The sequence below is a fragment of the Rhinopithecus bieti genome, unplaced genomic scaffold (assembly GCF_001698545.2).
Source record: "Rhinopithecus bieti isolate Rb0 unplaced genomic scaffold, ASM169854v2 scaffold_3878, whole genome shotgun sequence".
In the NCBI taxonomy this organism is placed as follows: Eukaryota; Metazoa; Chordata; class Mammalia; order Primates; family Cercopithecidae; genus Rhinopithecus; species Rhinopithecus bieti.
The window spans coordinates 1,035,738-1,059,526 of NW_016805059.1; positions in this window are offsets into that span (position 1 = coordinate 1,035,738).

Sequence of the window (23,789 nt, forward strand, 5' to 3'; positions counted from 1 at the left end):
AAACAAACAAACAAACAAACAAAAAACCTTCAGTAACTGATAATATTTACAGTGAATACAACATATGAGAATGTTGTATTTACCATAGATATTTTAAAATAGGTTCTGTATTTCAAAAGGCAGAAAGTTTTCAGTGCAGATAAAATGAGAAAATGTAACTTTAAAAAATTATATTTATAAGAGGAACAAGAAAAATAAAAATTAGGAATAAAACCTAGTATAAATACGCGAAATCTACATCAGTAATTCTGTAAAACTCTATTGAAGAATGTAAAGAAAGACCAAAGTAAATAAAGAGTCATATCATAATCCTAAAGGGAAATGATCAATATTATGAAGATGTTAACACTTTCCAAATTAATCTATAAAGCCATGAAATTATCAATATCATAAGATGTTCACACTTTCCAAACTGATTTATAAAGTCAATGACATCCTCAAACACACCCAAACAAGATTTCTCTGTGGAACTCAAATTTATTATTAGAACACCTGGAAGAGAATACTGTAAGAATATGCATAAAAATATTACTTAAAATCATATTTTTGAAACCATTATACAAGGATATCTTGACCTCAGCACAGTGGAAATTTGGGGCCAGATAATTCCTCGTTGTGGAAGGATGTTCTGTGTATTTTGGATGTTAGCAATATTCCCTACCTCCACCAAGTAAATGACAGTGGGATCCCATGCCTCAGTTTTAACAACCAAAAATGGATCCAGACATTATGAATTCTCCTGGGGCAGTAAATGCTCTGTTCCCCTAGCTGAAGTCACTGCCGTATAGATACAAAAGGTCAATGAAACAGGAGAAGGGTCTGGAAATAGTTTCATGTATATATGGGAGTTTAATTTATGATAAAGGTGGCATTTCAAATTAGCATGGAAAAGATGAACTCATCAATAAATGAGCTTGAAATAATCAACTCTACATTTGGAAAAAAAAAATCGTTAGATCATTTTTCACACCAGCACCCAAATAAAATCCATGTGGATTAGAATCTAACTGTTAAACAACAACTACAACAAACAACTCTTGGGCCTGCAAATTTGCAGAGGCAGAAAAAGTAAAGTGTGTTGTGAAGGTGATCCCGCCACCAGGGAAAGCGCACTCCTCAATTCTCAATTTAGAAACAGTCATGGAGGGTAACGGACAAGGAATAACTTTCAAGAAAGCCCAGCCAGGAACCATAAAGAACCTGGACAAGAAAGTATGTCCCAGAAAGCAGAATCAGCGATTCATCAAGAAAGTTCTCCCAAAGTCAGAAAAGAGAGATCCGGAAATGCAGACCGCTAGAATTTCAGCATTGCTAAAAACTGGCATTTACCATGTGTTTTCTAATTTTTCTTTTTCCAAATGGGAGTGTTTATTATGGTATTCTGCTCCAATATATTGTAGGTTTTTGTGTGGGGTAGGGGTGGGACAGGGATGAGCAGATAACTTGTTTTTTAAGTTCATGGGTAACTAGATCACAAGGAGCCACATCTGGATTTCATGGAGAGACAGCACATGACCCAGACATCCTGGCACTTTGAACTTGATGGAATTTTCTTGTCTCCTTTGGGGAGGAGATGTGGTAAATTTGTACTGTGCCAGTCTAGCAAACCACAAAATTCTGAGAATCCCCTTTCCTGCAAAGTTTCAGGTTAGCTTGTGCCACAAGAGGCATTTTGTATGAGATTTGGAAGGGAACAGGAAGCAGCAGCCCGATTCTTTGCATGCTCAGGTCCTCTCTGGAGGTCCAGCGCTGCTGCAGCTCACACATGCAGTGATCCATCTGCTCCTCTCGTTGGTTTGAGGCGGCAGCCAGCCGGCAGCTTCTTCCCCTCCCAACAGATCTCCTCCTTCAGCTTCTCTGGTTGTGGGCTAGGTGTGTGTGTGGCTCCATGACAAAGGACTCCAGCTTCTGACAGAGCTCACACTCAGTGTCATAGCTGGTGTCTTCAAGACGTTGAGAAAACAATGCAGGGTTCACCTTGTCCTTGGAGGGTCCAGTTTTGTCTTATTCATTCCCATTTCGTTTTCTTCTGTCTTCCTCTACCATTTGTCCTGCTGACCTCAGGCCCAGCCTCAGGTACCGAAGTAATCGCTGTCTAGCAGCTGCTTAATATAGAAAGCGAATTGCCTATAATAAATCCTATGGTTTATAATGTTCCCTGTGGCTCTGCTCCTCTGATTAAACTCTAATACAGAAGATTAGTATGTTCTGTGGATGAGAAGAATAAAGGCATCTTTGGTGACCAGAGGGCAGACTGTCAGATTCCAGAAACACACCCACCAGAGCACATAGGGAGGTAGAAGCTTTCGTCAAAGAACATAGTGTAACAAAAGGGAGGCGAGCATGGCTATAAACGGCAGGTTGAACGGAGAGATGAAAATGCTACCTTATCCTTTAGGTAGGAGGCATGATTTTCTGGTAAGGTAGGAGGCTGGGAGAAGGAAAGTGGGGCTTTTCAGCACAGAGGACGTGTATGAAATAGCCTCTGCACATTGGTTACTTGACTAGAGTATCTATAGAATAATACTACCAAAAGTTTATTGAAGGGATACTGCAGGCATTGTACAGGCACTTTCTATACAAGAACACATTCAGTCCTCACCAAACCCTTATGGGTGTGCTATTGTTATTTTATTTTTGTCGATGAAAAAACTGAGGTACAGAGAAAATAAGTACCTAGCCCAAAGTAATATTTTCAAAAAACTAGCCAATATTACAAAAAATATCTTATGCTAGAAACCTATAATTCTTGGCACATAAATTTCCAATGGACTACTAGATATTTTCATTCCCATTTTACAGGTAGGCGTAATGAGGCCCAAGGAAGTTTAGTATTGTGCCCAGGTTATATACCAAAAATGCTAAATTATGATCTGTTATAAGTGATAATAACACTGCCTATCACAACCCTAAGGATTTATAGTTTTACACTATTAGCACTACATATAATGAATATTTTACTTATGTATGTGTACAAATACATACATACACATTTATATAACACCTATATTACATTACATTAATGTGTATGTGTACAGATAAAATTCAGAGGCTTAAAGTATATAAAGTGACATCTTAAGTAAACTTGGAAATTGAGGGATGTGATTGTTAATTTTATGTGTCACCTCAGGTACTAAGGGAAATGCATCTTTTCTTTTCTTTTTTTTTTTTTTTCTTTTTTTAGATGGAGTCTCGCTCTATCTCCCAGGCTGGAGTGCAATGGTGTGATCTTGGCTCACCACAATCTCTGCCTCTCGGGTTCAAGTGATTCTCCTGCCTCAGCCTCCCGAGTAGCTGGAACTACAGGCCCATGCCACAGTGCCTGGCTAATTTTTTGTATTTTTAGTAGAGGGGGGTTTCACCATGTTAGCCAGGATGGTCTCGATTTCCTGACCTCATGATCTGCCCGCCTCGGCCTCCCAGAGTGCTGGGATTACAGGCATAAGCCACACTCCCGATTGGGAAGTGTGTCTTTTTCTGTCGAGATTAATCACTAACCTGTCTAGTGTGAAATGGGCCCTGTGTGGTCAACTTTCCACCCAGTGACAGGTAGATGTCTTCAATGAAAGATAATATAGGGGGATGCGTGTTAGTGATATGGTTGAATGTGTGTACTGCCCAAATCTCATATTGAATTGTAATCCTCAGTGTTGGAGGTGGTGCCTGGTGGGATGTGATTCAATCATGGGGGCAGGTTCTCATGAATGGTTTAACACTATCCTCTCGGTGCTGCTCTTGTGATAGTGAGAGAGTGAGTGAGTGAGTGAGTTATCTTGAGATCTTGTTGCTTGGAAATTGTGTGGCACCTCCCCACTCTATCTCTTAGTTCTGCTCCCGCCATGTAAGATGTCTGTTCCTACTTTGCCTTCTGCCATGAGTAAAAGCACCCTGAGGCCTCCCCAAAAGCAAATGCTGCCATGCATCCTGTACAGCCTGTGGAATTATGAGCCAATTAAATCTCTTTTCTTTATAAATTACCCAGTCTCAGGTATTTCTTTAGAGCAGTGTGAGAAGGAACTAATACAGCTGGTTTCTGTTCTGGCAGACTGGAAGTTTGGTAGTAAGAGTAGATGGTTCAGCCTTGGTAAGTGACAGCCCATGCTCTGCGGCTTATGCATTTTCCCTACCTCTGCCACCATATGTCAGCATTGGGTTGGCTAGTACAGCGGCTGGACAACGTCAACAGGCTGAGTGACTTTGTCTAGCTTGATTAGTGACTCTTTCTTAACAGATACTCTTTTGGTGGTCATTAACATGTAATACAGAGATTTTCACATGTTGTACCCACTCTCACATATCCATCCAAATGCTCCTGCTCAAGAATTCCTTATCTCAAATATTTCAATCTTACCTCTCCCAGCTCCCAGCAGGGAGACAAGCCATTTGCCACTGATCATGAATCCATGTATTTCTAATTTAGAGCCATTTATCTTTTAACACAAAGTTTATTACCAGGTACTTGCCAAAAGCTCTTTCCATTAGAAAAATTTTCCCTCACATACTAGGCTCCCACACTGGAATCAAGCTTGCCTTTTTCTCCTTCCATTTGGCCTTAAGTATGAGCTGAGAGAGACACACCATGCAGCAGTGGTGCATGGCAGGGGATCTGAGCTGCATCCTTGGGCAAATAGCTTGTGTCTTTCATTCCTGCTCATGCTTACTCCCCAGATGCACCACTCCCGTCTCACAGTGGATTGTTACTAGGGTCATTTGACATCCTTACATGGTAGAACTGATAGAACTCAGCTTATGAAGGGCAGTTCTGGCCCCATGGTCACCTGAGTAGGTACTCAATTTTTACTAGAGCACAGTGACACACCAAAGGCTATGTTTGAAAAGGCGTATAATTATTCACTGAAGATGACATGGCCTTGCTACAGAGCCCTAAGGGTCTATGTTATGATTTTGTCATTGGGATTTTCCATAAACTCATCACAGCGTATTTCACTACTGATACATTAAACATCATAGGTTCTGTCAGGAGGAACATTACAGAGTTGTTTTTTTTTTTTTTTTTTTTTTTTTTTTTGAGACGATAGGCTCTGCTACAGAGCCCTTTTCTGCTTGGGTCCTATTCAAAAGTGGAAGACTTTTGTGTTACCTGGTATAAAAGAGCAGTATTCCCAGATGTGGCACATGGTGCTTTCTTAACACAAATGGGCCTACCTAGTAGTGTCCTTCCTTCTTTGTAGTAGGAAATACAGAATGCAATAATTTATCTTTTAATATGGAGAGTAAAGGATCACAGTGGGCGCAGTGACTCAGGCCTGTAATCCCTGCACTTTCAGAGGCCGAGGCGGGCAGATCACGAGGTCAGGAGATCGAGACCATCCTGGCTAACACGGTGAAACCCCGTCTCTGCTAAAAATACAAAAAGTTAGCCGGGCGTGGTGGCGGGCGCCTGTAGTCCCAGCTACTCAGGAGGCAGAGGCAGGAGAATGGCGTGAACCCAGGAGGCGGAGCTTGCAGTGAGCCGAGATAGCACCACTGCACTCCAGCCTGGGAGACAGAGCGAGAGTCCATCTCAAAAAAAAGTAAATTAATTAATTTTTAAAAAAATGGATTGCTTGACTGCTAAAAGTTTTACTGATGTGATGGCTCGCTGAATCACTGTGAGTTTATTTACCACTGTTTGTAACACATAGCTCTTACCAAGGACTCCAATCCACTAGGCCCTTCTTGCTCATCCAATCCAATCAAGATAATGGCGTCAATACAGTGAATCTGTATGATGTGTGGAATATCCAGAGGATTTAGATCACCTTATACTATAACAGTGCAAAAGAGTAATCATAATCAAGGGACAAAAGTATACCTGTCTAATCCAAGTAAATGCAAAGTGTTTATGATCCTCTTTTCAGATAAGAATAGAGGAGAACACATTCATCAACACAATGGCCATATATCATGCACCTGCTATGCTACTTTAGCAACAGGAAGCACATCTGGCCCAGCAGCTGCAACTGAGACTACTACTTGATTGACTTTGCAGTAGTCCACTGTCATCCTCCAGCCAGGCAGCACATGATCCAGCTCTGAAATCACATTTTAGCATCTGCTTGTTTGAATACTTCTTGGCACTAACTGCTGCAATTTGGCTTCCACATGAATCAGACTCTGAGAAGATTAGATTGCCAGACATTTATTAAGAATTGCTCTTAGGATTTCACAACTGTAGAAGGGTTATAAAAGAAACAGAATTTCAGAGAAGGAAAATGCTACCCAATAAAAGCTTCTGTGGATTTCATGGGGAGATATGGAGCTGGGATGACCTTCTGAAGTTGTCCTGAGTTGAGGAGAGAAGACTAGGTCTTTACATCCCTATGTTGGATGCAGGCTAACCCTGGAAGTAAGTGTAATCTTGAGTGAGGCAATTTTCTTCAGCTTAGAAAATCCCCTTAGAGGGTTGACAATTAAGAAACATCTTCCAGGAGCATTTCCAGCATCTGAGACAGGAATTCCTTCATGTGTTAAGGGAGATATGGGCTTCTCATATCTGAGAGCACCCACCACTATTAGATGACAGTATGTGGGGGACAGTTCTGGGCTTTTTTGTTGTTCCATTGTTCAACTTGTCTATTCTTGCACAAATATCAAATTGTTCTAATTACTATAGCTTTATAATAGGTCTTGATATTTGATGGGGTCTAGCATTGTTTTCTTTCTTCAATATTGCATTAGCAATATTGGTCTTCTCTAATAAGTTTATCAATTTCAACTTTTTAAAAAACCTGCTGGAATTTTGGTTATGATTGCATTGAATCTACACATTGTCTGGAGAAAATTGACATCTTTATACTATGCCTCCCAATATCATACCTTCCAATAATCATGAATCATCTCTCCATTTATTTAGTCTTCTTTAAACTTAATAAAAATTTTAACTTCTAGTATATTTTGAACATATTTTGATACATTTTTCCTTGATATTTGATGTTTGTTGATGTTAATGTCATGATACCAATTTTTTCACTTCACTTTTTTGTTGTTTCGTTACTAGAATGTTTGTGAATTGAACATATACCCAATAACTTTGCTAAATTCACTTATTAATTCTGATTGCTTGCAAGTTCTTTATATTTTCTAGGCACATGATTATTAGGCCTGTGAATAATGATGGTTTTATTTCTTTTTTTCTAATTAGGTTTTTTTTCTTGCCTTATTTTACTGGCTAGATTTGCAATACAATATTGAATGTAATATTAATAGTGAACATCTGTTTCTAATTCCTAATTTCAAGAGATCATTTTTCAATATTTCCCCATTGTATAAGATTTCTGCACTAGGTTTTTTGTAGATATTCTTTTAGATTAGGGGTAGGTTAATATGTTTCCTCTATTCCTAGTATTTTTGGAGTTTTATCATAGATAAGTGTTGAATTTTGTCAAATGATTTTCTAAATACATCAAAATAATCACGCACTTTTCTCCTCTTTCTTTTTTCTTTGGTGTGGTAAATTATACTGATTGATTTTCAATGCTAAACTATATTTGAATATGGGAAAATCCCATCTGATTTTCATATATGTAAACAAACGTTGAATTTTAAATACTCATATTTTATTAAGGATGTTTGCATCTATGCTCATGATAGGTCTGTAATTTACCTTTCCTGTAATTTCTTTGTTAGTCTTTGGAGTTAAGATTTTGGTGCTAATCTCATAAAAATAACTAGAGACTATTCACTCTTTTCAACTTCCTGAAATAATTGATTTCTGATTTGTGTGACTTCTTATTTGCATTTATTCTTTATATGTTTGCAAAGATGCATCCATGATGCTATCTGGGTCTAGGATTTTCATCATTGAGAGAAAATTTTTAAATAATGTGTTTAGCTTTTAGACTATTAAAGAATGACATTTAATCCCTAAGTATTTATTGAGTGTGTGCTATGTACCAAGTGTTGTATTGAATTTATGTTATGTATCACAGTGATAGAGGTCGATGAGTGTATTAGCCCGTTCTCACACTGCTATAAAGAATACCTGAGACTGGGTGATTATACACAAAAGTTTAATTGACTCACAGTTCTGCATGGCTAGAGAGACCTCAGGAAACTTACAATCATGGCTTAAGGTGAATGGAGAAGCAAGGCACCTCTTACATAGCAGCAGCAGCAGAAAAGAGAGAGAGAGCAAGGAAACTACCACTTATAAAACCATCAGATATCTTGAGAACTCACTCACTGTCGTGAGAACAGCATAGGGGAAACCATCCCCATGATTCAATCACCTCCCACCAGTTTCTTCCCTCACCACGTGGGGATTGCAATTTGGATTATAGTTGTTGTTGAGATTTGGGTGGGGACACAGCCAAACTATACCAATGATACATGGTGATCCTATGAATGTAAAGTGAGACTATGTTGAAGATACAGAGGTGAGATGTAAGCACCTACCTGTACTTGTGAAATGTATATTCTGGGGACAGGAGGGCAGACTTGTCAACAAAACAGTAATAAATACAAAATTTCAATTTTGGTGAATTCCAAGCAAAAGTTCATGGTGTCATGAAAGTTAAAAATTGAATGATTTTATCTCATTTAGACATATTAGGAACAACTGCCAGGAGCAAATGGTATTTATAAATAATTAAATGTTCCCACTTATCTTTAACACATTTTTATTATTTCTTTCATTTTAAAAGAATATTTTCTTAATATAGCTTCTCTTCTGCAAAGCTACTCTTCTAACTTTGGTTGTACGTTCAATCATACCTCTATTACAGTTTCATATGTCCACATTAGGAGGAAAGCTCGAGTCTTTCTGGGCTTTCAACTCTCCCTAGTCAAATGGAACAGCTTGATTTCTTTTCTCTACTGCCATTGCTTCTCCCTACCACATGGTGTCCCTGTTGACAACTGGTCCTCCACAGTCAGCTAGGTAATTGAATCCGTGAATCTCCAAAGGATTCTAGTCTCAGAATGAAAATGAAACAAGGATCTCAACTGCTGAGATTCACATAATCCAGCTACCTGGGCTCATCTCTCTCAGCCATATTCAACCATCTCTCAGTCTCTGAGAGTACTGTTTCAAAATTTTCACAGCAATTGTCTTTGTAGCTCTGTAGTGGTATCTGGATGCCCAGAGGTATAACTTCCCTTTATAACTTCCCTTTATAAGTCTAAAAACTCAAAAAGCCCTATGTACCCCTCCTGTCCAATTCACCCACCTACCTTCTTAATGATTGTTTGACTAAATGTCCTGATCCTATACCATCTAAAATCTAGAAGATACTTGTGTAGCCCCCTTCCTACACCAAGGAAGCTATTATGTTCAGACAAAGAGAGGGACCTATTTTCAGATCTCAAGGGAGATTTATCCTCCTAAGAATTACTGAAATAAGGTTCTAGCACTTCCATCATTACATCAAAGAAAGGAAAAAACAAAAATAAGTTTAATTTATGGTATGTGTGTAATACATACATACACACACACACACACAAACACACCCATATGTTATTTAATTAAACTTCCTTTTGTTCTAGGTAACAGTAGTGTGGAGACAATATACTAATTAGTTATAATCTTATGAAAATACTTCAGTTAATAAAAGCAATCGGACTGCTCCATGGACTTTTCTTCTCTGTTATAAACAACATGATTCTTTAAACTATTTTAAGTTTAAAGGGTCACTATTTTCTAACCCTTATTCATTTTTCTCATTCTTCCTTGATTTTTTCCAGTTTGTCCACATCTTTTAAAAAGCATAGTGACCAAAAGTAGCCACAATATCCTAATAAATAGCTCATGAATGCATAATATAGCAGAGAGATTACTTCCAAATGCTTCATGAATTATTCCTTTTAATCAGTTCCAGAATCCGAGTGGCTTGGGGTCAGCATCAACACCCCAGGATTTTCTTTTCTGTGTTCGCCTAGTCAATCCTTTCCGTTTATTTATTCCTTTACTAAATTTTAATCCTGTTTCAAAACCGATATTTTGCTAATGTCACCTTCATTCTAATTTTCATATGTCAGAATAATGGCAAGACTCCTAAATATTAAATTCTTGCACATCTCAAAGTCTTTACACATGCTAGATTGATTATTCAGTAGTTTTAATTTAGAGTTTTAAAATACTATAGTACTTTGTATTTTCCCTTCCGAATTATAACATTTACAAAGAAAAGCATGATTAAGACAATAATTCACAATTGCCTTCTGATTTGGGGCAAATTATATTGCATTTACTCCTACTTTAGCAATAATACAACAATGTCGTACAAAACAAAGACCTAGTTCTGTTACAATTGAGCACTTCTTTCAACAAAGTGCTATCACTACAGACAATTTTTTCTTGTGATTTAATGTAAAGTATGTATTTATATTTGTACAGATGGAGCCCTGCTATGTTGCCCAGGCTGTCCTCAAACTCCTGTTCCCCAGTGATCTTTCTGTCTCAGCCTCCCAAAGTGCTGGGATTACAGGACTGAACCACTGCACTCGGCCTATTTTAGTTTTATATACCAAGGCAGCTCTGTGCATGGAAGCAAATAGGTTAATCAAATCATTTCTTCATATTCTTTATAGCATCATTATTTTATGTTAAAGTCATGGATATCACCCCATTCAGAAAATAGTAACAAAATGTGTCAGATTGTTCCATAATTCATTGAATCAAATACCTTCTAATCAAAATCCCCAGATCTTGAAATGACATTAGAAATCATCAAACAAGACCCCACAATAAGAAATATGAGGTTCAGGCAGTTTTTAAGAGATTTGCCCAAAATCAATTAGTTAGTAATCAAAAGTGGTTTGAAAACTAGTTATTCAGATGCAAAATCTTAAGTTCTTTCTTCTACACAACATCATCTCCTGAATTTTCCATTTCAAGAATTTTAATAAAATGTAGAGCTAAATATGAATAATATATAGAAGTTTTAAATATATGAACTTAAGCACCAATGAGATGTAGCTTTATAGCAGAAATATATTTTATTAGTATTGAATAGTTTGTTGTAAATTCCGTTTGTAATGAGACCCAATTGAACTTTGATATGTGTAATCAAATAATGTAATAAACAGGCATTGTCAGTGATTGCTTCGTAATTGTGCTGTTTTTTTAACTCTGTCATTCAGTTTCCAATCTATCCTTTTATATAGTGTGCTCTGTAAAGCTGGAACCATACATCTGCAAATTACACTTGAAGGACTTCTTTACCACTGTAAGTTCCACCAATAGGAGGAACTAGAGGGATATTAGGAGATAGGAGGAGATGGAGAGGGACTTCTTTATTCCTGTTTGCTTGCGGTGCCTGTCAGCAGCACCGCAGCAGTGGCAGTTGATTTCAGCATTCAGCCTTTTCTGCTTCACTTTTCCTGCTCAGAGGTATCAGCTGCAGCTAGGCAGTGCACACTACTCAGAGGTCTGCTACTGGGTTCTGGTTACTCTAATCCCTTCCCCCCCCTTTTTTTTTTCTGAAACGGAGTCTCCCTGTGTGGCCCAGGTTGGAGTGCAGTGGCCTGATCTTGGCTCACTGCAAGCTCCGCCTCCCGGGTTCACCTCATTTTCCTGCCTTAGTCTTCCCAGTAGCTGGGACTACAGACTCCCGCCACGACACCTGGCTAATTTTTTTGTATTTTTTTAGTAGAGACGGGATTTCACCGTGTTAGCCAGGATGGTCTTGATCTCCTGAACTCGTGATCCGCCTGCCTTGGCCTCCCAAAGTGCTGGGGGATTACAGGCGTGAGCCACCGCGCCCCGCCTCTAATCCCTTCCCTTTCTTTCCCAGCCCTGGGGGTGAGAGCTACTTCCTGCTCTTACTTCATGTGGTTTGCTTCGGTGCTTCCCTTTGCTCCCAAACCCTCCAACAACTGGTTAACGAATTTCCTATATTAAATCTCTCCATATTTAAAAACATTTGATCTCCAACAGACTACCCAAATCAAGAGGAAGCCTTGACATTTTGTTTCTTTTTATTACTCAGAATGTTGTACTATTAAATTCAGAATTCTCTACTATTTGAGAGAAGGGGAGAAAAAAATGGATAGACTTAATTTCTAAATGTCTACCTTCTCTGGAATAAAGCTCTCTAAAAATAATCAGTCATGTAAAATAACATATCTTCCACAAAAGTAGATTCTAAAGTCACTGTGTAAAACCAAAATAGGGTCCAATGAAATTATCCTTGAAAATCCCTTAACAGTTCATTAATACAGTACATGTAGTTTTGAGTAAAATACTGTGTTTAAAATATTTATATAAAATATGTATAAAATGAACATTGTATTTTACTAGTACCTATGCAAAATATAATTTAAATAATTCTGTTTAAAGTCTCAATTTTTGAACATTTGTTGAAATCTTACAGTTCAAATTTAAAAGTGAATTTATACAATCTACTGGATCACTGAATTGTGCAACTAAGGTATTTGTAGAGTTGTGAGAAAATGTAGAAATTAAAATGTTATTTGTTCCCTAGGATATAGTTTTGGAATCCAAGAAACATAATGTTAGCTAGCCAAGTTTTAGTTGTCTAGAAATATAAGACCTTTAAAAAATGCTGATATAAGCATATGCGTACTGTGCTAATTAGAAATGATTTGATTTAAGTGTATCCTAACTACAATCTATTTCAAGGATTTCCTGAGAAGGATTTAATAACTAAGAGGTGATTGAACATAAAATAAATGCTTATAATTTTCTATTAATCTTTAAATGGATATGACCTTAGTCTGAATACTTGTGAAATATTCTGTTTTTAAAAACCTTTTGCTATTAACTTTTTCGAAAGAATAGTTTTCATCATATAAATGCAATATATCGAAAATAATTTATCGATATATTCTATCAAATACAAAAAATACAAAAACAGAAAAGACTCGATTTTTTAAACGCCAATTTTTACAGTAGATTTTCTATAAGTCTTAATAACCTTTTTTGTATCAATTTTTATCTAGGTCAATTCTTGTGATTCCTGCAAATACTATGTTATTAATAATTTATTTTGTGGACAATTTCATTTTCACTCAGAATTTACACACTCTCAGTTTGGCTTTTCATATGTTTATTCAACTGTTATTCTCTATGCATTTATTCTGTTTTCAAAATCCTTTTCCTGAATCAGCAGTATCAGTATAAACAATTATGGCAAATTATTTACTTATTTAATTATACAAGATAACTAACAAAATTAAAAATATGTGAATTATAATCCAGCTATTACCCTCACCATAAACTGTGTGATAGTAAAGTGGATATTGAAAAAATTATTTTCAACACCTGTGACAAGGGAAAAGTTTTAAAAGAAAAAATATTAACAGATAATTCAGACCAAAATTATTTCCTCATAAATATTAAAATATAGAAAAAAATGACATGATTATTTAAATCATCTTTATTCGTATATAGAAAGTCTGTGTTGCTTTGTGTACTTAGTTTGGTATGACTTTTGTATTAGTCCTTAAAATTCACTAAGCTTCAGACTTTAAATATAGGGTTCTTAATTGAATTAGAAAGCTCTTCTACAACTAATAGTCTCCCAATATAATAGTCCTGGGCAAAATAGGACATAGATAAAATTTGAGTCTGTTCTTTTACCTTCTTTCTCTATTACTTTGCTTTCCACCTAGGATGTCTTGGAGCTCCAGGAAGCTCAGATTGTTTACTTAGCGCCCTTACTAAACCTGTCATCCATAGGTAGTGCTCTAAGCTCCAGCATTATCCTTTCCTTTTTATTCCCGATGACATTCCTCAAAACACATGCAAGCCATCACAGCTAGAGGTAAATAACCTGATGAAAAGATTCATATATTTGCATGTTCATAAAAATTACCCCAAGACTTCACAACTTAGAAATTAATATTTGGAGATGATATGATTTCAGATAAAATAATACATTTTTAGTAAAATGTTAGTGCAGCAGATTGCTTGGGAACCAATTGAAAAGTTTGAGTTCCTATGACGTATATATAATTTTTAATATCCTGCCTTTCAGCTTTGAAAAGTAATATCAAATATAGCAAGAAGGGAAAGGTCTCTGATGAGGATAAGTGAGGGGAAAGATCTTTATGACGGTCTATAAACTTAGAAGTTTGAAAATTTTTACTTCATTGCGAACAACTTCTTCACTTATTAGGTTTGCAAATTGTAATTCTTGAACTGAAAAAGCCAAGACAGAAGAAAAAGAAAATTAATCTCACTTCAGAGAAAGACATGGATGATAGTCTTCCTCATAAAATAATGTGATTATTTTCTGTTTGGCCACCACAAAGTATATTTTCAAAAAAAGTTAAAGATGGAATTTTGGCATGACTTTATAAAACCTGAGCCAGATTATCTTATTTTATTTGGATCCCTAGTTTATCTCAAGAGTTGGAATTCAGGGCCAGCCCATTTGTGAAACTTTCTAATTATCTTCAGAGCCTGAACTAAGCCCCACACATCTTTACGAGAACTGCTTATCCCAGAATCTTGGCAGTTTTGTGAAGAAATGGTTACCTTCAAGAAAAAATATGTAGAACATAATTATAGTCAAATAGTCTACCTGACAAGACTCACAGTATTAATTATGATATTTGACATGTTAATACTTTTCATTGTCACAAACACAATTTACTATTCATGAAATAACTCACGAGATGTCATACAATATATGTGAAACAAGATTTTCTCAGTTTCAAAAATTTCTACAGTGAGCAGCTTTGCAACTTGGGGAACTGCATTGTTTTGATGATTGTATAATATATTAAATATCTTTAAGCTGGTATACACAATGCGAGTACATGTTATTTATTATCTTTGCTTTTATTAGATTACCCCCATTATGTTTGTTACAAGTGTAGATATGTCATTCTACTCATTCAATAGAACTTTTCAAGGTGTTGACCTCTTCATGTTGGGAAAAGTATTTTTATTATTCAAAAATGTGGTCCCTCATGATGAGCAGGATTTCACTTGTTATTTTGTTTTGCTGCATTCCTTTTTTTATTCTGAGAATCTCAACAAGATAAGCATGGTTTCAGAGTTTAAAATAAGTTTGTGTTCAAACAGTTATAGCAAATGTTTAACTTATTTAATTATACAACTTGGAAAATTGTAAATGTAGAATAATTATTGCTATTAAACTATTAACATAAACTTTTAAGGACTTAATTGTGGTTCTAGCATTGAATAAAAAGAAAATCTGAGATAGAGTCCTGATCTCTAGGGGTCTTCATCTCAAAAATTAGGCACATTTTAACATCATGCGTCTGCAAGAAAGTTAATATTCAAATAATACTAAAATAATAAATAATAAAATACTCAAAATGACTTCTTTATAGCACTGATGTATCTACATATGCAATCCTAGATATTGTGTAAAAAGTGCAGATCATGATTCAGTAAGTTTGGGATGGTGTCTACGTGTCTATTTCTCTAATAAATTCCCACACTATGTTGACACTGCCAGTCCATGGAACGTACTTTGAATACTGCGGCACTAGAATAGCACTATCCAATAGAACTTTCTGCAATGATGAAACAGTTCAATAGCTGTGCTTTCCAATATGATAGGCAGACATAGATAGCTATTGAGACTAGATATGTGGCTAGTGGGACTGAAATTTTACTTTCAGTTAAATCAATTTGCCTATATATTGCCATGCATATCTAGTGACTATCTTATCGGAGACTGCTGCTGAAAACTGCCTGACAGTTAATACAGTATCCCTAGATATATAATTTACAATCTAAGAACTAAAGGAGGCTACTTCAGTAAATATATATATAATGTTATGAATAATCAACTTTTTCTAATAAGAGACATATCTACTAAGCTAGGGAAAACAGTTGATGTTTAGAGGTAAATTTGAAGAATTAAACACATGTTTAGCCCAAAATTGCACTGCTAGTGAAAGGCATGCATTCTCAAGAGGAGGATAGTGTCACCAACAAAATAAAAATTGGTTCTTATTAAAGGGGCAAAAATAACATTTAGATATTACCATGGTTTGTACCCCTCCAAATCTCAAACTTACTTGGGTAAATCTTATTCCTTAGTATTTAGTTTATCTCATTAACAAGACTTGCTATTTAATTTTTTCTCTTTAGAGGGGTGATCATGTAAAAAAGATTGAGAAACACTGGTCTAAGGTAAGTATCGTGACAAAGTGTACCTGAATTTGAATCAATTCATTTATTTTTGACAGCTCCCTAAATCGCTCACAAAATAATATAATTTCACTTTTTAACTGTCAGAAAGTGTCATAAATGGGACTGTTCTAGGAGGTGACTTTCTCTAAGTGGGACTTGAATTTTTCCTTTTTTTTTTTCATCTTTTGAGACAGGTTCTCTCTCTGTTGCCCAGGCTGGAGTGCCGTGTGGCACAATCCCAGCTCACTGCAGCCTCCACCTCCTGAGACTGAGGCAGTCCTTCCACCTCTGCCTCCCTAGTATCTGGGACTACAAGCGCATGCCACCACGCCTGACTAATTTGTTGTATTCTTTGTAGAGATGGGTTTTGCCATGTTGCTTGGGCTGATCTTGAACTCCTGGGCTCAAATGATCCACCTGCCTCTGCTTCCCAAAGTGCTGGGATTACAGGCAAGAGCCTCCGTGCTCATCCTTCGAATTTTTTAAGAAAGCTTGCAAGGCATTTCTCACTTTGCCTTTGAAGAAACAAAAAAGATAAGGCGGAAAGGAAAGATGTTCAATTAGTGCAGACTTATGAAAAATGTCACAAATACATTACTGATAAAATTAAGTCAGTTGTAATTTTTTGACACTTAAATCGACTTGAAAAACATTAAGATCATTACCAAACTGTCGAGATGTTCACCACTTTGCTTAAGACTTGAGCTGTGCAATTAGTTTAGGAAGTCCACGTGTTCTGCCTGTGCAAGCTAAAGCACTTAATGATAAGATTTATATACACCAAAAACCCACATGTGAAATATCTGTGGACCAGAATTTGAGGTTACTGCAGTGCTGTGGCAAGGAGCAAAAGCTCTCAAGGATCATGAAGAGGAATTTTGAAATTGCCATTTCCTCAATGTTATTGGCTAACCTATTAAATGATAACATTTTCCTAACTGTGAGCTTAAGTAATAACAATTTCTGGTATCAGGGGAAGCGTGATTTAGTCTGCACTGATGACTGTCCCCATGTTCTCTGCAACATCTTATAGAAATGTGACCTACAGTTAGTGGTGTGCTAGTACATGCTTAACAACCAGCTCTTTGGGGAGACAAAATCCACGAATTTATAGAATTTTCCAGTTTTCATAAAGTACTCCCACTATATCTGACAAGACATTGCTGAATATGGAACTGGAAGAGATGTATGGTATCACTGAATTCTACAGTATTTCTACCATACAGCTACAATAGGTATAAATCACCTCAAAAGAATAGATAATAGTAAAGTGCAGTGAAATAATTAAAAGTGATGAGTTTTAATCATTTATTACCATTTATTTTAATATAATTCATTTAACTGTAAGTTACATAAATTAATTTTTGCTAATAGTTCTTCTTAACAACTGGTTCACAAAATGTCTAACAAGAAGTAACAGTCAAATCTTGTGAGCAAGTAGCAGTAGGTTCCAGCCCACCACTGCCTGTGACAACAAGAGACTGTGGGTTGAGGATAGATTTATACTGCAATAGCTGTAGGACCTATGTGCCTCCAGGACTTTTTATTTTTTTTCATGGATAAGGCCTCCTATGAGACCCATAGGTTAGCGGCTTTATTGATCAATAAATGTATTAGGTTGGCTTTATGAACACGACCCAGTTCCCTTAATATTTTATTTATTCCAGCAGGAAACAATGTGCTTTTATGTTATATTTGTTTATCATATACTTTATTTACATTCTATATTTTGGCCTCAGCATTATTTTCTTGAAAACTGTCGCCAACTGCTTTCTGTATCATCATATCTACTATTAGTAATAATTGTTCCTAAAGTAGAAGATTTGGTTTGCTTGTTACATTGAAAGAGGGCATGAAATCATAATAATAGTACATGAGGTTTATATCACATTTTACTGTTTATAATGTGTATAAACTGTTGATATACCATAGAAACTTCATGTGGATACATTTTAACTTCAACACAAATTTTATGGCCAGTTACAGGGTTTCTGTGTCATAGTGAAATCCACTTCAGTGCACATTTATTCAGCATTTACCATGGATAAAGAAATGTGTTGTATTACATTAAATATGAAAAACATGAATTATTTCGTTATTTTAATCAGACAGGAAAACAAGATGCTTATTATAATAATTTGGTCACTTTTGAAGAGCACTGAGAGCTAGAAATTTTAGGCTAGGAAGTTTTTACTGTATATTGAAGCAAAAAAGAATATAAGTGCATAATCTGTCTTTCTGTTCCCCTAACACCAACCACTACTACTGTTATCATCCAATATTGAGGATTTTTATTTGTACCTTTGATTGTTAGAAGCAATAATGGAGATTGAAAAGAAAAAGTCTAGGAAGAATTATCTTGATTCAAATAATAAAGAGATTGCTCTGGATTAAGAAGGAAAACACCAGCATAAAACGGTACAAGAAAAGTTTAGAATTTGGAGATTGGAAGGGAGTATTGGAGGAGTAGCCATCACTTTTGAGGACTCTGCAAAGATCAAAAGATTTGAATAAGTTTAGGAAGTTTCCCTAGGTATTAGGTATTTTTCAGTAAAACTCCTTATTATTGTAATTTTTTTTTTTTTTCAAATTGGGTTTGGTTTTCTTCTAGGAGTGTCACCTCCCACTCAATCTTTGATGGAAAAGACAGCAAAGGTAGATAGTTACACTGCAAGTATATTGCTGCTTTCCTCCCCAGTTCTCTGTCATTCATATCCATCAAACTCTAGAATGATTCTTTGAATATTTGCAGTCTGTGAAAATTTTGGTTTAATCATCATTAAAAAGGGTAAGAATGTTATCACATTGAGTTATAAAACAAAATATCTTATTTCTATTCTTATAAAACTTGCATTGTTAATATTTTTTTCAGTCTTCAAATAGCATAATCTTCTGACCTTACTCCTTTTATTCCCCATATCGAAATGGATTCCAAGTCAGCTGGGACAATGGTGCTTGTGCTGCTGATTGAATCATACTGCACTTTAAAGCATACTTCAGCAGTTTTATTTTGTCTTTTGACCTAGACATCTCTGTATAAAACTTTCTGTCCTGATAATCTATTCCAAATTTCCTGCTTACCTGCAAGAGATTCCTGCAACATATTTTTCAGCCTTTTTCCATTCATTTGTTGAGTTCACAAAATCCGTGCTTAAAATATGACATTGGTGAAAGCTATGAAGAAAACAGCTATTGTTCAGACTGGAAATGTCTGTGGCCAAGAATAGCAACGACTTCTCTGGTGCCATTTCTGTCATCAGTGTTCTTATTCCTGGCAATTCAACATCAGCATTTGGGGATTTTATTGAACAAAGGAAAATTGAATTAATGAGCCAAAACAAATGATCAACATCAAAGACTGGATGTAGTTTGAAAAAGTAAGCAAAAGAATGAATGTGTTCAATGATGTTAGTTCATTGCATGACTATTCTAAAGGATGTCACCTCTCAACCTCTTGAATAAACAAATAGGTTAAGATTTGGTTCTACAATTCCCTTTTTTGAGTATAGATTTGGACATGATCCCAGCGAATATATTACCAAGGCATAATGGAAGACTTTCCCTAAGCTGTAACACTTTAAATCCAAAGCCATCCAACTGAATCTTAGAGCCTTCTAATACCTATTTAATTCATAGCTGTTTTGATTATGCAGACAAAGTACACAATCATTTTAACTGGCACTAACCAAAAGGAAAATGTTGAAAAATATATACTTATAAATCTTTATTAGTCTACATGCTTGGGCTATAATTCTAGTATGATTCTGATTATGCACTGCAGTAAGGTAAGGAGCTGAAAATACAGGTATTTTCCAAGGTTCTAGTAGTAAGATAAGTAGGACTCAATACCAAGAAACTAGGCTCACCAGCTGGGGAAGACAATACAACGAAAGGTAGACCTATTAGAAAGTACTGACTGACCTTTATGCATGAGCTACCAAACCAAGTATAATAAAGTACACTCTTGAATCTTCAGGCCTGTAGTAGAGCTGAGATATTCCAAAATGTGGTTCTGGGTGGCTATTCATATCTTCTTGAAACTTTATAGTTGGGTTAGTTGTCATAGTCAAATTAAATAAAGCATTGAGACATTTTGGGGTTATGGTCCAAATTGGTCTTATAAATATTTGCCCCAATTCTGTACCTCACTGTGGAAGCTTGCTATAGTAGGCATGTTGCAGAAAAGGAAAGTTTAAGGAATCTAAATATTAACAGCTTGGAATTAAATGGTGTATACAACCAGAATTTTATGGGCATTGACATTTAATCCAAATTCTAGGGCTTCCTTTATTTGAAAGCACGTGATGCAATTTTCTTCACTTTTGGATGAGGAGAACGCTGATACCTTAGGCTTAGCATCTGAAACTGTACATTAAAAATATAAAAATTATCCTGGTGTAGTGGCTCACACCTGTAATCCCAGCACGTTGAGAGGCCGAGGTGGGTGGATCATTTGAGGTCAGAAGTTCAAGACCAGCCTGGCCAACGTGATAAAACCTCGTCTCTGCTGAAAATACCAAAATTAGCTGGGCATGGTGGCACATGCCTGTAGTCCCAGCTACTCATGAGACTGAGGCAGGAGAATTGTTTGAACCCAGAAGGTGGAGGTTGCAGTGAACTGACGTCACACCACTGCACTCCAGCCTGGGTGACAGGGCAAGACACTGTCTCAAAAAATATATATATGTACATTATAACATGTAATTATAATAATTGCATTATATAATTATATTAATTAATTAATTAATATTTATATTATATAAAATATATTTTATATAATATAAATATAAAAATAAAATAAATAAAATAAGTAAATAAAATATAAAATATAAATTAATATATAATTATATAATATATACATTATACTAGAATATGTAATTATATATATTATATATATACGGAAAATATATAAATATATATTTGCATATAAAATATATAAAATAAATATGATATAATAATAATATATATTATAAACATACGATATAAAAATATATAAAAATTATATATAATGAACATATAAATATAATTATATATTACATTATAAATTTAATTATATATAATTAAAACCTGAAATTTTGAATGTGTGAAACATGAGACAAAGTACTTGAAGAGATTATTAACTCCTCTATTTTCATTTTGGGAAATAAGTTTTCCTTGAAAAGAATTTGCCCTACATTTTTGCTACTGTGTCTTAGAATCATCAGAAAGTGAATATAAAACATGAAAATCCCTGGGCTCAATTCCCTAGAGATTCTAACTTAGTAGGTTGGCAGTGTGTATCCTAGGTGGTTCCATTATAAATGGCCTACAGAGCACTCTGGCACACACTGCACATTGACCTGCCCTGTTGTAGAGTGCATATAATTTTCAAAGCAGCTGTTGCTCTCCCAAATGTTAGGAATTAATCTGTAATGAGCATGTGTGTGTTAAACAAATCAAATTGGGTATTTAATTTAATCTGGTCTAATATTTGATAAATCTATGAAGCATTATGAAAGAAAATTTTGCACACCGTCCTTATCATTTAAATCATTGCTTTTATCTCCATTATCAAACACCATGACTACTGCGTGGAAAAAAAAATGAGGTCTGATAAATGATTAAATGTTTCTCATTTACACTGTTTATGAAAAAATGCTAGAAATAATTTAAAAATTGTATATTTTAATAAATCAACATCTGATAGTGTTTTCCTGTCATAATCAGGTGTGCATGTGTGTGTGTGTGAGAGAGAGAGAGGGAGAGAGAGAGAGTTAAAGAGAGCAAAACAGAGACAGACAAAGAGATAGAGTATTCTTGGCTGTAACAACTGAAGACACAGGAAACCATGCCTGAACACAATGCAGTTGTAGCATGGGACCACATCCCCTAGTAAAGGAAGACCATCAGCAGATGCTGGTTGTTACAAAGTGTGGCTTATGTCTCTTACACAACAAACCTCTACCAATTAGTGATGGTAGTCCACCACTTTAAAGTTCTCTTATGAGTTAGTCAAGTTGTTCTTCAGCAACGATACTGATATTATAGTATGATGTTATGAGATTTGATGTCTAAAGAAGTTTACATGGATAGGAAGAAGAGGTGTTAACAAGGCAATTTAGAGGGAGAAGAACCCTGTAATTATTAAAAATTCCTAGCTTTTATAGATGTTTATGGCTAGGTGGAATTGTTTCATTCTATTTCTTATTCAAGTTTAGGTAACTGTGTTGAGAATCTAGATGCTTTTCCAAAAATAAAAAAGGCAGAAACTGTTAATTAGACAATATTACTATCATTGGCCAATTCCTAGATCTTGCTTTTAAGAGCTAATGTTGTATAATATTAATGGTATAAAACCTCTGGATGATATGTAAAAACATACATTTTATCTCTTTAATATTTTATATATTACATAACTTTCTGAATTAGTTTGTGTCAAATTTACCATACTTTCCTTTTAGAATTTTAGAATCTAAGACACATTGTGGCAGTCTTTCCTAAATCACTGCATTTATCATTTTATAAAGTTTGTATCAGACATATAGAAGAATGTCATCTGCAATAAACACTTTAAAAATATAAATGAAGTAGACACCAGAAGACTTTGCCTACAGGACTTCCTGAAAATACCAAAGAATTATTCCTGTATATTTCCCTCTCACCACTGTAAGTCTTCAACATCCATATGCCCTTACACCACACAGCATCCAAATGCCTTCTGCAATCTGATAGATTTCCCCATCTTTGTGCCTCCTTTTCAGTACCCTTCTATAGTGATAACAGTTAGTCTTATTATTTTCATTATGTATTTATTAGTTGGCAAATGTGATTTACTCTTTTCTAAAATAAAAACACATGAGGGTAGTTAACAGCTTTATAATCTGATGATGATGATGATTATCATTATACTTTAAGTTCTGGGATACTGTGAAGAATATGCCGGTTTGTTACATGGGTATACATGTGCTATGGTGGTTTGTTGCACCCATCAACCCGTCACCTACATTAGGTATTTCTCCTCATGCTATCACTCCCCTAGCCCCACAACCCCCGATAGACCTTGTGTGTGATATTTCCCTCCCTGTGCCCATGTGTTTTCACTGTTCATCTCCCACTTATGAGTAAGAACATGTGGTGTTTGGTTTTCTGTTCCTGTGTTAGTTTGCTGAGAATGATGGTTTCCAGCTTCATCTATGTCCCTGCAAAGGACACAAACTCATCCTTTATTATGGCTACATAGTATTCCATGGTGTATATATGCCACATTTTCTCAATCCAGTCTATCCTCGATGGACATTTGGGTTGGTTCCAAGTCTTTGCTATTGTGAATAGTGCTGCAATAAATATACGTGTGCATGTGTCTTTATAGTAGAATGATTTATAATCCTTTGGGTATATACCCAGTAATGGGATTGCTGGGTCAAATGGTATTTCTGGTTCTAGATCCTTGAGGAATCGCCACACTGTCTTCCACAATGGTTGAACTAATTTACACTCCCACCAACAGTGTAAAAGCATTCGTATTTCTCCACATCCTCTGTAGCATCTATTGTTTCCTGACTTTTGAATGATCGCCATTCTAACTGGTGTGAGATGGTATTTCACTGTGGTTTTGATTTGCATTTCTCTAATGACCAGTGATGATGAGCTTTTTTTCATGTTTGTTGGCCGCATAAAAGTCTTCTTTTGAGAAGTGTCTGTTCATATCCATCACCCACTTTTTGATGGGGTT